Genomic DNA, 13,510 nt, shown 5'->3' on the forward strand with positions numbered 1-13,510 from the left:
GGTCTGTAGGCCTTGGGTGTGGCATAACTTGCCTTGCCGAGCTTGGGTATAAACACCACCCTTGCCTCCTGCCAGGCTTTCGGAGTGTATGCAAGTCCTAGGCACGCTGTGAACATTTTGGCCTGACGAGGCCAAAGTTGTCACTATGACACCAAGTTTCGAGGAGTCTCGGGCTCGGGCATACAATCGTATGAGCATTTTCAATTAATTTTTGTCTTTAGGCAACTTTTGAATACCATTTTAATATCGTCAAACTCGACTGTGGATTGATGCCCATGATCCAGGGAAATTTCTAGCCTACCCCCTTGACATAATGACGTGTGTCACTCTCATCAAAGTAATGATGCGACAGAAAATAATCGACTAACTTTGAGCCATTACGCCTGGGGTTTTTAGTTCTTATAAGGCCAAAGCGATTCCAAGGAACTTGTCTCCATGGTTGGTATGCACGACCAAATGGTATCATCGAACAACTGCAATGTATTTGGTCTCTCTTTGGCTTTTAAGGTATGTTTCGAAGCCTGAAGGTATCTCCGACGCTATGTTGATATGAAAACCATGGTGAGCTGCAAAAAGAAATCCACTGGAAAATTGCATACATTTTTTGCCCCATTTACCTATGAAAAATTTATGGAGTTATTTTAATTTGTTCCAATTCTTGTTGTTGTTGTTTTTTTTTTCAGAACCTGCCTACCTGACTGCCTGCCTGCAGCCATGCAACGCTGCGCTGATCTTGAAGCTTGGCTTAGTAATGAGCAGACCGACAGACAGACAGACACTTAAGCAGTAGTTGAGCTGAGCCATCACAGCTAGGGTGGAACATTAAAAGCTTAAAAGCAGCCCAGACGCACTGGTAAGAGTTGCGAAAATAGTTAAATGAAACTCAACTAGCTTCCATTGCAACGGACATTGACTGAATGCCAAGTTAGCGGCTTGTTGACTTTACACTGAACCTTCTTGGCGTGAAGTCCACAAGGCAAAGGCTCAATGCAAAATGAATGGCTGGCCATCAGAGGCCGTAACAGCTCCTGCTGTTACTCCTTCCTGTTGTTTGGCCATTGCCTGGACTCTACTACCAGCGCTGAGGGAAGCTCATAGCGACGATCATCTTAGCAGAGTTTTGCAGTTGTTCTTGTTGTTGATGGCTTTGGTGTCATCATCGTTAAGAGGCCATTCATAGAATGATTTTCTTAAAGAAGTAGGAAGGAAGAAAAAACTGCTCACAAGCGGTCAAGTGCAATTTACCACAGGTATAAAGAGTCAAAAAATACGCCCATAGGCTAAACCAACTATCGCGAATGTAGATGCACTAGGTAGCCTTACTTCGGGCAGGTATCTACCAGACATTGCTTATATTTAGCCAATGTGTCAGCATTTGGCTGGAAAACTCAGCTACCTTAGTTTTTTGTTTCATAGCCATGAATGAAGGCAGTTACTTAGCGTTGCATGTGTATCAAATTTCTTCAGCGGAAATATTGCCAGTTTCGTAAAAAATTTAAAGAAAATTTCATGAAAATATTTTATTGGTTGCCCAAAAAGTAATTGCGGATTTGTCATATAGTCGGCGTTGACAAATTTCTTCACAGCTTGTGACTCTGGAATTGCATTCTTTCTTCTGTCAGTTATCAGCTGTTACTTTTAGTTTGCTTTAGAAAAAAAGTGTAAAAAAAAGTATATTTGATTAAAGTTCATTCTAAGTCTTATTAAAAATGCATTTACTTTGTTTTAAAAAATCCGCAATTACTTTTTGGGCAAACCAATACATCAAATTTCGCTTTTGCGAAAAAATCTCATCGGAATATTGTATTAGGCGAAAATGTGACTGACATCTTGCCTTGTGGGAAATTTCAACTAAAATTTTGTCTTTAGGGAAATTTTCACTAATATTTTACCTAGAGAGAAATTTTCACTGGAATTTGGTCTTTACGAAAAATTTCACTAAAATTTGGCCATAAAAGGAAATTTTCACTGAAATTTGGTCTTTACGAAAAATTTCACTAAAATTTGGCCATAAAAGGAAATTTTCAATAAAATTTAGTCAGTAGGGAACATTACGCTCATGTTGTCTTAAAAAAAAAAATTCACTGAATATTTGTCTATAAGAAAAAAACAAAAATGAAAATTTTTCAGGAGGGAAAATTTCACTGAAATTTGGTGAGCAGGGAAAATTTCACTCAAATTTAGCCAACAAATTTATCGCCCCTCCAATGGGTGACCACCATAAATGACCTATTACGGATGCTGACTGAGGAGGGATTTGTAGTCTGGACTGGTACACAGACGATGTTATAATACTTCTAAGCGGCAAGGATACGAACTAGCTATGCAGAAGGGCCTAAAGGGTCTTGCAGATGGCATATGACTGGGCTAGACCCTGAGGTCTCAATGTTAACCCAGAGAAGACTGAAATATGCCTGTTAACGAGGAAGACGAAGGTGGACCAATTTAACGCACCGCATTTCCTCCACAAGACGATTTCGATATCTGACAAGGTCAAATACTTGGGTGTGATCTTGGACAGGAAACTGAATTGGAAATGTCACATTCAGGAGCGTACTGAGAAGGCTCACAGATGTTGGGCACTATGTAGACGGGCCGTAGGCTCAAAATGGGGCCTGAATACTAGGATAGTCCACTAACTCTACAGGAACGTGATTAGACCCATACCTACTTACGCCTCTGTAGTTTGGTGGACTGGTATAAAGAAAAAGAGCAACATAAGGATCATACAACAGGTTCAGAGAACATGTTGCCTTGGCATAGGCGGAGCGATGAGGACCACGCCCACTAGGGCACTGGATACTATTGTAGATATCCCACCCATTGACATACAGATTAAGTGTAAGGCAGCCACTGCGGCTATGAGACTTTAGGCGATGGAAGAATGGATTGAGGATGGGAGCAGTGCATACCATGGCGGTATAATCCAGGCGACGATAGGAAACCTGGAAGGAAGGGAAGAGGTCTCCGATCGGATACCTGAGATGAACTTTGAAGTCGAGTGTGAGGCACTGCTGCCTGCTGATGTTACACGAATGGATCAAAGCTAGAGGACAGAGTGGGCCTGGGGGTATAAATTGAGAGCCTAGGAACTCGGATCTGTTTTAGACTACCAGACCATAGTACGGTCCTACAGGCGGTAAGCCGAGCGATCACGAAATCCGTGAAGTGGTGTGGTGCTAACGCCAAGACGTTGAGTGTAAACATCTTTACCGACAGTAAAATTGCCATAAGGGCAATAACAACCAGGACGGTTAGGTCATGGATAGACTTGTTGTATAAGAAGGAGATTAACGCCTTCTCTGAGGATGGAAAAATCTACATCATTTGGGTGCCGAGCCATAACGGAGTAAGGGGAAATGTTAGGGCAGATGATTTGGCGGCGAAGGCCAGAGGTCTGCCATCAATAAACTTGGTTAACCTGAATCCTTTCGGCACGTCGCAGTCCGAGTTAAGTCAGTGGGCGATGAATGCCCATCCAACATTGTGGAACAGCGAAACGGTCGGTAGGACGGCGAAAACCCTATGGGGGGATCCTGATTGTAAGAAGACGAGGCTATTACCGAAAGGAAGTAAGAAGGAGGTCAGTATAGCTATTGGTATCATAACAGGACACATAGGACTACTGGCTCACTTATGTAAAATCGGTGCGGCAAGTGATAGCATGTGTAGGGCATGCGGGGAAGATGATGAGACGTTGGAGCATTTCCTTTGTCATTGCCCGGCTTTCGGGGCTAAAAGACACTGGTACTTAGATGGAGACACAATACCAGACATGAACCAACTAAGGGGAGTGGTATGGAAAACAATTAAATATTTTGTAAGTAGGGAGGGAAATTTTCTTAGGATGTTACTTTATAGTTTTTAGAGCGCACAACAAGCCGATTACTGGCTTAGGTGTATGTCCATAGGTGCAAAATTTCATTGAAAAGGGAAAATTTCACTAAAATTTTGTCTATAAGGAAAATTTCACTGAAATTTGGCCTTTTGAGAAAATTCCTCTGAAATTTTGTCTTAAAGGAAAATTTCACTGAAATTTTGTCTTTGGGGAAAATTTCACTGAAATTTTGTCTTTAGGGAAAATTTCACTGAAATTTTGTCTTTAGGGTAAATTTCACTGAAATTTTGTCTTTAGGGAAAATTTCACTGAAATTTTGTCTTTAGGGAAAATTTCACTGAAATTTTGTCTTTAGGGAAAATTTCACTGAAATTTTGTCTTTAGGGAAAATTTCACTGAAATTTTGTCTTTAGGGAAATTTTCACTGAAATTTTGCCTTTTGAGAAAATTTCACCGAAATTTTGCCTTTTGAGAAAATTTCACCGAAATTTTGTCTTAGGGAAAATTTCACTGAAATTTTGTCTTTAGGGAAAATTTCACTGAAATTTTGTCTTTAGGGAAAACTGCACTGAAATTTTGTCTTTAGGGAAAATTTCACTGAAATTTTGTCTTTAGGGAAAATTTCACTGAAATTTTGTCTTTAGGGAAAATTTCACTGAAATTTTGTCTTTAGGGAAAATTTCACTAAAATTTTGTCTTTAGGGAAAATTTCACTCAAATTTGGTCTTAAGGGAAAATTTCATTGAAACTTTATCTCGCGGAAAATTTCAATGAAATTTTGTGTTTAAACAAAATTTTCATGAAACTTTGTCTTTAGGGAAAATGTCACTGAAATTTTGTATTGGGTTGCCTAAAAAGTAATTGCGGCGTTTTGAGGGGTGGCGTCACCCCCTATACTTCGATCTGATTTAGTATGTCAGATTCGAAATCTACTCCCGAATACCTTTCATTTGAGCCCCATATTGAAATGTACGACCAACATGTCTGTTTGGGGAAGTTTAGGGTTGGGCGGCCTGATGGGTACTTAGACTCAAATTTGAATACCACATTCGTATTCTACTCTCCTATACATTTCATTTGATACCCCGATCGGTCCACTTTTGATTTTGGGTTGTGTTTTTGGCATAAGGGGGAGGATCTGTTCCCCCTTCCGATACCGAGAAATTATATAGCCTTTTTAACACTCTAACATCTATTTAGGGTGGGGACATTTCGCCCTGATTGTGGATATCGTGCTATTGAAGCCTATGACGTGTCCATATATGACATGTGTCCCATATTGACATGAACTTCGAATATATCTGTTTAGAGGAGTTTTGGGGTTGGGGCGGCCCGATGGGTACTAAGATTCAAATTTATGTTCATATTCTACTCTTAAAAACCTTTCATTTGATACCTATATTGTCCCGATCGATCCACTTTTGATTATGGGTTGTGTTTTTGGCATAAGGGGGAGGGTCCGTCCCCCTTCCGTTATCGAAAAATTATATAGCCTATGTTTCCTTACAGACCAACCTACACAATATGCGAAAAAGTTTCAAGAGAAGCCGTTCTGCCGTTTTTCAGTCTATACGGAACAAACAAACCGAGTCCCATATATCCGTGATTGGCTAATGTGCACATTTCGGGCGTTTTTGTGGGGGTGGGGTAACCCCCTACACTTCGACATGAATTTGTATGCCAGATTGGTCAACTACTCCCGCATACTTTTCTTTTGATACCCATATTGTCCTTATCGGTCCACTTTTGATTTTGGATACTGTTTTTGGGGTAACGGTGGAGGGTCCGCCCCCCTTCCGTTATCAATAAATTATAAAGTCTATTCCTACTTCCTGACAATATTCATAATCTACTCCCAAATACCTTTCATTTGAGTCCCATATTGTCATGAACGTTAAATAAACCTATTTTAAGGGGTTTTGGGGCTGGGGCGGCCCCCCATGTACCTGGACTCAAATTTTATAACAAAATTCATACTCTACTCTTGAATACTTTTCATTTGAATCCCATATTGACACGATCGGTCCGCTTTTATTTTTGGGTAATACTTTTGGGGTAAAGGGGAGGGTCCGCTCCCCTTCCGACATTAAAAAATTATATAGCCTATGTTTCCTACCACACCAACCTACAGAATCTTTGAAAATTTCACGGTAATCGGTTCAGCAGTTATTGAGTCTATACGGAACAAACAAACAAACACAGATTGAATTTTATACAAGTGACAGCTATTGTATTTACGGAAGATTTCTCCGAAATGTTGTTTTTAGGAAAAATTTCACCGACGTTTTTGCTCAGGAAAAATTAAATTTCGCGGAAATTATGTTTTATATAAAACTTACTTTACTTCAATTGGCAATGACAGGACATTTGTTCCACCAGCCGAACGCCGAATAGCATTCCAAGCGCCTTGATCTTCGGCGCTCATTCTAGAATCTATGACACCAAGTTTCGAGGCGTTGTATTTTGATGCGAGTCATCATACAGCTCGTGGTTCATACGTCACCTATATTCTCCATTAACACAAACTGATACATATATTTTACGAAGACTCTTTCTCTCAAACACTCTAAGCACTGCCTCACCTGCTTTCACAAGTACCCATGCTTCAGAACCATATAACAGCACGGGTTGTATCAGTGTCTTGTATAGTGTAATCCTCGTCTGTCGAGAGGTGGCCTTGTTTCTAAACTGCCTACTGCGTCCAAAGTAGCATCTGTTTGCCAGTATTATTCTTCGCTTTATCTCAAAACTGGTGCCATTCGTTTCGCTTACGGCGGTGCCGAGGTAGATCAAGTTACTGACTGTCTCAAAGTTGTGGTTCCCAACTTTTTCCATTTTCTTTATCTGCTCGGTGGTACAGGGCATTTTTAGGAGTTGATACGATCCATTTCGTCTTATCTCGAGTTACTGCCAGACCGATTTTCACTGACTCTCTTTCCATTCTTTCAAAGGCTGCAGTTACGACTTCCGTTAAACGACCTATGATGTTCATGTCGTCGGCAAAGGCATGTGGCCTGTTTTCTCTTGTGATAAGTGTGCCATATCTATTCCCATCTGCATCGCGTATAATCTTCTCCAGTAGGATATTAAAGATATCACATGATAGGCTGTCTCCTTGTCTGAAACCTCGTTTGGTATTAAATGGTTCGGAGAGATTCTTTCTTATTCTTACTGAGGAACGCGTATCAGCAAGTGTCATCCTGCAGAGTCTTATTAATTTTGCAGGGATACCAAACTCAGACAGGGCTTGAAATACCTTTGAACTTAAAGGAGTATCGAAGGGGCTTTGTAGTCAACAAAGAGATGGTAGGTGTTAAATTGTCCCTCTCTTGTCTTTTCCAGGATTTGGCGCAGTGTGAATATCTGGTCTAGGGTGGATTTACCAGGTCTAAAGCCGCATTGATATGGCCCAATTATCTCATTGACTTTAGGTTTTAATTTTTCACACAGTACGCTGGAGAGTATCTTGTATGCGATGGGGAGGAGACTTATTCCTCTGTAGTTGGCACATTCCGTCTTGTCTCCTTTCTTGTGTACGGGACATAGTATGCTGAGGTTCCAATCATCGGGAATGGGTTCTTCTACCCAGATTGCTCAGAATGAGGTCCAAGTAGCAGTGACCCGACTGAAGACCAACAAGGCAGCAGGAGCCGACGGGTTACCCGCTGAACTATTTAAGACCGGAGGCGACACGCTGATAAGGCGCCTTGTCGGTATCCTCTTCGCCACCAACATCGGACACTAGCAGTTGGGTAAAATGTTCTTTCCATATTCTCAGTAGGCTATCTGTATCGGTTACCAGATTTCCTTCTTTGTCTCTGCAGGAGGATGTACCTGCACCAAAGTCATCGGTTTGGTGTTTAATTCTTTGGTAGAATTTCCTGACTTCATACTGACTCCTGTACATCTCAATTCGCTCACATTCACGTCTTTCTCTTTCCATTTTCTTTCTGCGGAATAGACGTCTCTCCTTTTCTTCCGATACCTCTCCTTCATCGGGCGCCTTGCTACTGATTGCAGGGTTGCTCTATATGCCGCATTCTAGTCTTCAGTGGCATCTCGACACTCTTGGTCATACCATGGGTTCCTTGGGGGAGCCTTCCAATATCCAAGTACTGATTTCGCGGCATTTTCCATGGAGTGAGCAATAGTTTGCCATTGCGCCATTATATCATCGGAACTAGGGGTGCTTTCATCAAGCAGTTGGGTCAGTCGAGTGGAGTATGCCGTTGCCATTTGTTGTGTTTGCAGCTGTTCAATGTCCATCTCCCGTGCAGTGTCAGATCGTACTTTTCTGGCCTTGCTAAAAGGGGTGTAAACATTTGCTGCAACAAGGTAGTAATCCGAATCTATATTCGCTCCACAGATCGATCGTACATCTAACACGCTGGATGAATGCCTTCCATCTATCACAACGTGATCAATTTGTTTCCTCGTGGTTTGATCGGGTGACGGCCATGTGGCTTTGTGAATATTTTTATGTTGAAATCTGGTGTTACTAACTACCATGTTTTTTGCCGCGGCAAAATCTATCAGCCTTAACCCATTGCTGGACATTATCTCGTGGAGGCTAAACTTTCCGACTGTTGGACGAAAGATGTCTTCCTTCCATATCTTCGCATTAAAGTCTCCCAGAACGATTTTAATATCATGGGCGGGGCAGTGATCATATTCTGTCTCTAGGCCCTCCTAGAAAATATCCTTGGTCTGCTCGTCTTTGTCTTCCGTCGGGGCATGGGCACCAATAAGGCTGATGTTGAAGAATTTGGTTTTTATGCGGATTGTGGTTAGCCCCTCATCCACCGGATTAAAGCTGGAGACATGGTGTTTCAGTCTCCGACTAACCACAAATCGACAGCCAAATTCATGCCTGGTGTTATGGCAGCTATAGCATAGTTCGTCACCGTTTGGTGTTGTAGTGACGCCATTTCCAGTCCCTCGCACTTCTTGTAAGGCGGTAATATCTGCCTAGTACTTCTCTAATACATCCGCCAGCGGGTATACGGCACCTTCTCTATAGAGAGTGCGGACATTCCAGATGCAGATCCGCAAATCATGGTCCTTTTTTCGTTTGCGTGGGTCGTCAATGTTTGGTGGTCCGTTTTTATACCCTCCACCATAGGATGGGGGTGTACATAGTTCGTCGGAGTTCATATTTCCAGCCTGTGTGGTGCATAGTTGTGTTTTATACATAAAAATTAAGCAAATTAAAGTTCATATTGCAAAATTGTACACCCAACACGGGAAAGTCTGTTGCCACTGCAGGCAACTGTTGCAAATTATCTACAAAGTTGTGCATAAAAATATTTTTTTTTTTTTTAAATTCAAACCATAAATAACGTGAAACAAAAGAAATTCTATTCAAAATTCTTGTTTTGATTTGTAGTGCATAGAGCGTGACAGCCGTGTTTTAAAGAAATAAATCATGGACGCTTGTTAATGAAAGGCATTGAGCCAGAGCAAAGTCTTTGCCCATTGGGATACCCAAATCTGTGGTGCTGTGGTTGCAATCCGCGTTTGCGATATATATTTACAAGGCAAACAAAATAAAAATTAATTCAATTTATGACAATAAACATGCACGCAGCATTCGAACAACAAAGAACCACAGCAAAATGGTGGTCGTAGAGCTGCAACAATGTTGCCGTGGTGACAAATTAAAACTTTTAATTAGCCACATTGTTGCTGTCTAGCAATAGAAATTCGATATTTTCGAAAGGGTGACAATGAGATCATGAAATACACTTTAATATTTCTTGCACAGATAGAGTGGGGGATAACTAAAATGTTGGCATTGGGGGCTAGAACGAATTTCATGCACGCTGCAAATGCAGCAGAATATGGCGATTATGGGTTACGGCTATGACAAGCCAAAATACAACTGAAAACCCACGACAATCCAAAAATAGAATGGTTAGAGTTTAAGTCAATTTTCTAGACTCACTTGGATGGGTTTTGGTGCATGGGGATATCACCTTTGGTGGGAGTCAAGCCTATGACCCCGAACCACTAATCCAAACACGCTACCAACTCAGCTTCGGGGCGACCAAAATAGAGAGATTAGCAAATGATGTTCGACGCAATAATAACCCCAGTCGAGTTCATTCCAATGACAGCTATAGACAAACGAATCATTATGATAACCGGAACCACAATACTGTCCGAGTATTTTCTAGAGAAAATCCGGGAAACGAGCGGGTACCCCCAGAATAAATTCATTTTTCCATTCCAAAATCTTCCTCTATAGTTATCTTCTATTATATAAAAATGAAATTGTTGTGCTTTGTTTGTTTGTCTGTTCCATATAGACTCAACAATTTTAACAGATGGTAGAGTTTGAGCCCCCGGGTACTAAATTTTTTGATATCCGAAGGGGGGACGGACCCTCCCCCATCACACAATTTTCAATAACGCCAGATCTCTGGTATGAGCGCACCGATTTAATTGTGTATGCCGTCGTATGGTACCCCAAAAATACGAAATTGGTGTAAAAATTTTGGATCCAATAACCTGGGGGGACGCCCCATCCCAAAACCCACCCGGGCGGACATGTTTGCCGATTAGCACAATATGGGTATCAAATGAAAGGTATTGAAGAGTAGAGTACGAATATGGTATACAAATGTAAACCAAAATATTCGAAGGAGGGGGGGGGGGGGGGGGTCCCGCACCCCCCAAGAACCCTCCCCAACAGGACTCTTTCACCGCTTTAAGCAATATGGGTATCAAATAAAAGGTATTTAAAAGTAGAGCACAAATCTGACATAAAAATGTTTTCCATGGTGTCTCGAGAGGCCTCCCCAACCCTCAAAAACCCCCGCAGGGCATATTTACCAATTCACCGCTTTAAGCAATATGGGTATCAAATGAAAGGTATTTAAAAGTAGAGCACAAATCTAATAAACAAATTTATTCCTTGGTGTCTCGAGAGGCCTCCCCACCCCTCAAAAACCCCCGCAGGTCATATTTACCAATTGAGACAATATGAATATCAAATGAAAGGTGTTTGGAAGGTGGTTACACATCTATTATAAGAATTTGGTCCAAGTTGTCTACGGGGCCTCCCCATCCCCAAAACCCCTTAAACGTGCACAAATGTCCAACGTCACAACATGGGTTTCAAATGAAAGGTATTTAAGAGAAGAGTACGAATTTGGTAAACAAATTTCACTCTTAAGTTTCGAGGAAGTCCCCCTCCCCCAAAAAAAGCCCCAAGAGGGCACTTTCACCGCTTTGGGAAATATGGGTATCAAATGAAAGTTATTTAAGAGTAGAGTACGAACTTGGTCTTCAAATGTTACCCTTAGTATCGGACGGCCTCCCACCCCCAAAAACACCACCCTACAGGACACTTTCACCGCTTTGGGAAATATGGGTATCAAATGAAAGGTATTTAATAGTTAAATACAAATCTGACATAAAAATTAAATTTTTTTGGTGTCTGAGGGCCCCACTCATTTTCCCTAAAGACAAAACTTCAGTGAAATCTTCCCTGAAGACAAAGCTTTAGTGAAATTTTCCCTAAAGACAAAATTTCAGTGAAATTTTCCCTAAAGACAAAATTTTAGTGAAATTTTCCCTAAGACAAAATTTCAGTGAAATTTTCCCTAAAGACAAAATTTCAGTTAAATTTTCCCCAAAGACAAAACTTCAGTGAAATTTTCCCTAAAGACAAAATTTCAGTGAAATTTTCCCTAAAAGCAAAATTTTAGTGAAATTTTCCTTAGAGATAAAATTTCAGAGAAATTTTCCCTAAAGACAAAATATCAGTGAAATTTTCCCTTAAGACAAAACTTCAGTGAAATTTTCCCTGAAGATAAAACTTCAGTGAAATTTTCCCTAAAGACAAAATTTTAGTGAAATTTTCCTTAGAGATAAAATTTCAGAGAAATTTTCCCTAAAGACAAAATATCAGTGAAATTTTCCCTTAAGACAAAACTTCAGTGAAATTTTCCCTGAAGATAAAACTTCAGTGAAATTTTCCCTAAAGACAAAATTTCAGTGAAATTTTCCCTAAAGACAAAATTTCAGTGAAATTTTCCCTAAAGACAAAATATCAGTGAAATTTTCCCTAAAGACAAAATTTTAGTGAAATTTTCCCTAAAGACAAAATTTTTGTGAAATTTTCCCTAAAGACAAAATTTCAGTGAAATTTTCCCTAAGACAAAATTTCAGTGAAATTTTCCCTAAAGACAAAATTTCAGTTAAATTTTCCCCAAAGACAAAACTTCAGTGAAATTTTCCCTAAAGACAAAATTTCAGTGAAATTTTCCCCAAAGACAAAATTTCAGTGAAATTTTCCCTAAAAGCAAAATTTCAGTGAAATTTTCCCTAAAGACAAAATTTTAGTGAAATTTTCCTTAGAGATAAAATTTCAGAGAAATTTTCCCTAAAGACAACATATCAGTGAAATTTTCCCTTAAGACAAAACTTCAGTGAAATTTTCCCTGAAGATAAAACTTCAGTGAAATTTTCCCTAAAGACAAAATTTCAGTGAAATTTTCCCTAAAGACAAAATTTCAGTGAAATTTTCCCTAAAGACAAAATATCAGTGAAATTTTCCCTAAAGACAAAATTTTAGTGAAATTTTCCCTAAAGACAAAATTTTAGTGAAATTTTCCCTAAAGACAAAATTTCAGTGAAATTTTCCCTAAGACAAAATTTCAGTGAAATCTTCCCTAATGACAAAATTTCAGTGAAATTTTCCCTAAAGACAAAATTTTAGTGAAATTTTCCTTAGAGATAAAATTTCAGAGAAATTTTCCCTAAAGACAAAATATCAGTGAAATTTTCCCTTAAGACAAAACTTCAGTGAAATTTTCCCTGAAGATAAAACTTCAGTGAAATTTTCCCTAAAGACAAAATTTCAGTGAAATTTTCCCTAAAGACAAAATTTCAGTGAAATTTTCCCTAAAGACAAAATATCAGTGAAATTTTCCCTAAAGACAAAATTTTAGTGAAATTTTCCCTAAAGACAAAATTTTAGTGAAATTTTCCCTAAAGACAAAATTTCAGTGAAATTTTCCCTAATGACAAAATTTCAGTGAAATTTTCCCTAAAGACAAAATTTTAGTGAAATTTTCCTTAGAGATAAAATTTCAGAGAAATTTTCCCTAAAGACAAAATATCAGTGAAATTTTCCCTTAAGACAAAACTTCAGTGAAATTTTCCCTGAAGATAAAACTTCAGTGAAATTTTCCCTAAAGACAACATTTCAGTGAAATTTTCTCAAAAGACAAAATTTCAGGGAAATTTTCCCTAAAGACAAATTTTCAGTGAAAATTTCCCTAAAGACAAAACTTCAGTGAAAATTTCCCTAAAGACAAAACTTCAGTGAAATTTTCCCTAAAGACAAAATTTCAGTGAAATTTTCTTTAGAGATAAAATTTCAGTGAAATTTTCCCTAAAGACAACATTTCAGTTAAATTTTCCCTAAAGACAAAATTTCAGTGAAATTTTCCCTAAAGACAAAATTTCAGTGAAATCTTCCCTAATGACAAAATTTCAGTGAAATTTTCCCTAAAGTCAAAATTTCAGTGAAATTTCCCCTAAAGACATTTTTTGATATCTGTAGGGGGTGGGTCCGCCCCACCCGCTTTTACTAATTTTCAGAAAGGCCAGATTTCGCAACATGTAAGCGAAATTTTGAGTGCTCTTTTAAAGTAGCATTAA

Source organism: Stomoxys calcitrans, chromosome 1, assembly GCF_963082655.1.
Source record: "Stomoxys calcitrans chromosome 1, idStoCalc2.1, whole genome shotgun sequence".
Taxonomy (NCBI): Eukaryota; Metazoa; Arthropoda; class Insecta; order Diptera; family Muscidae; genus Stomoxys; species Stomoxys calcitrans.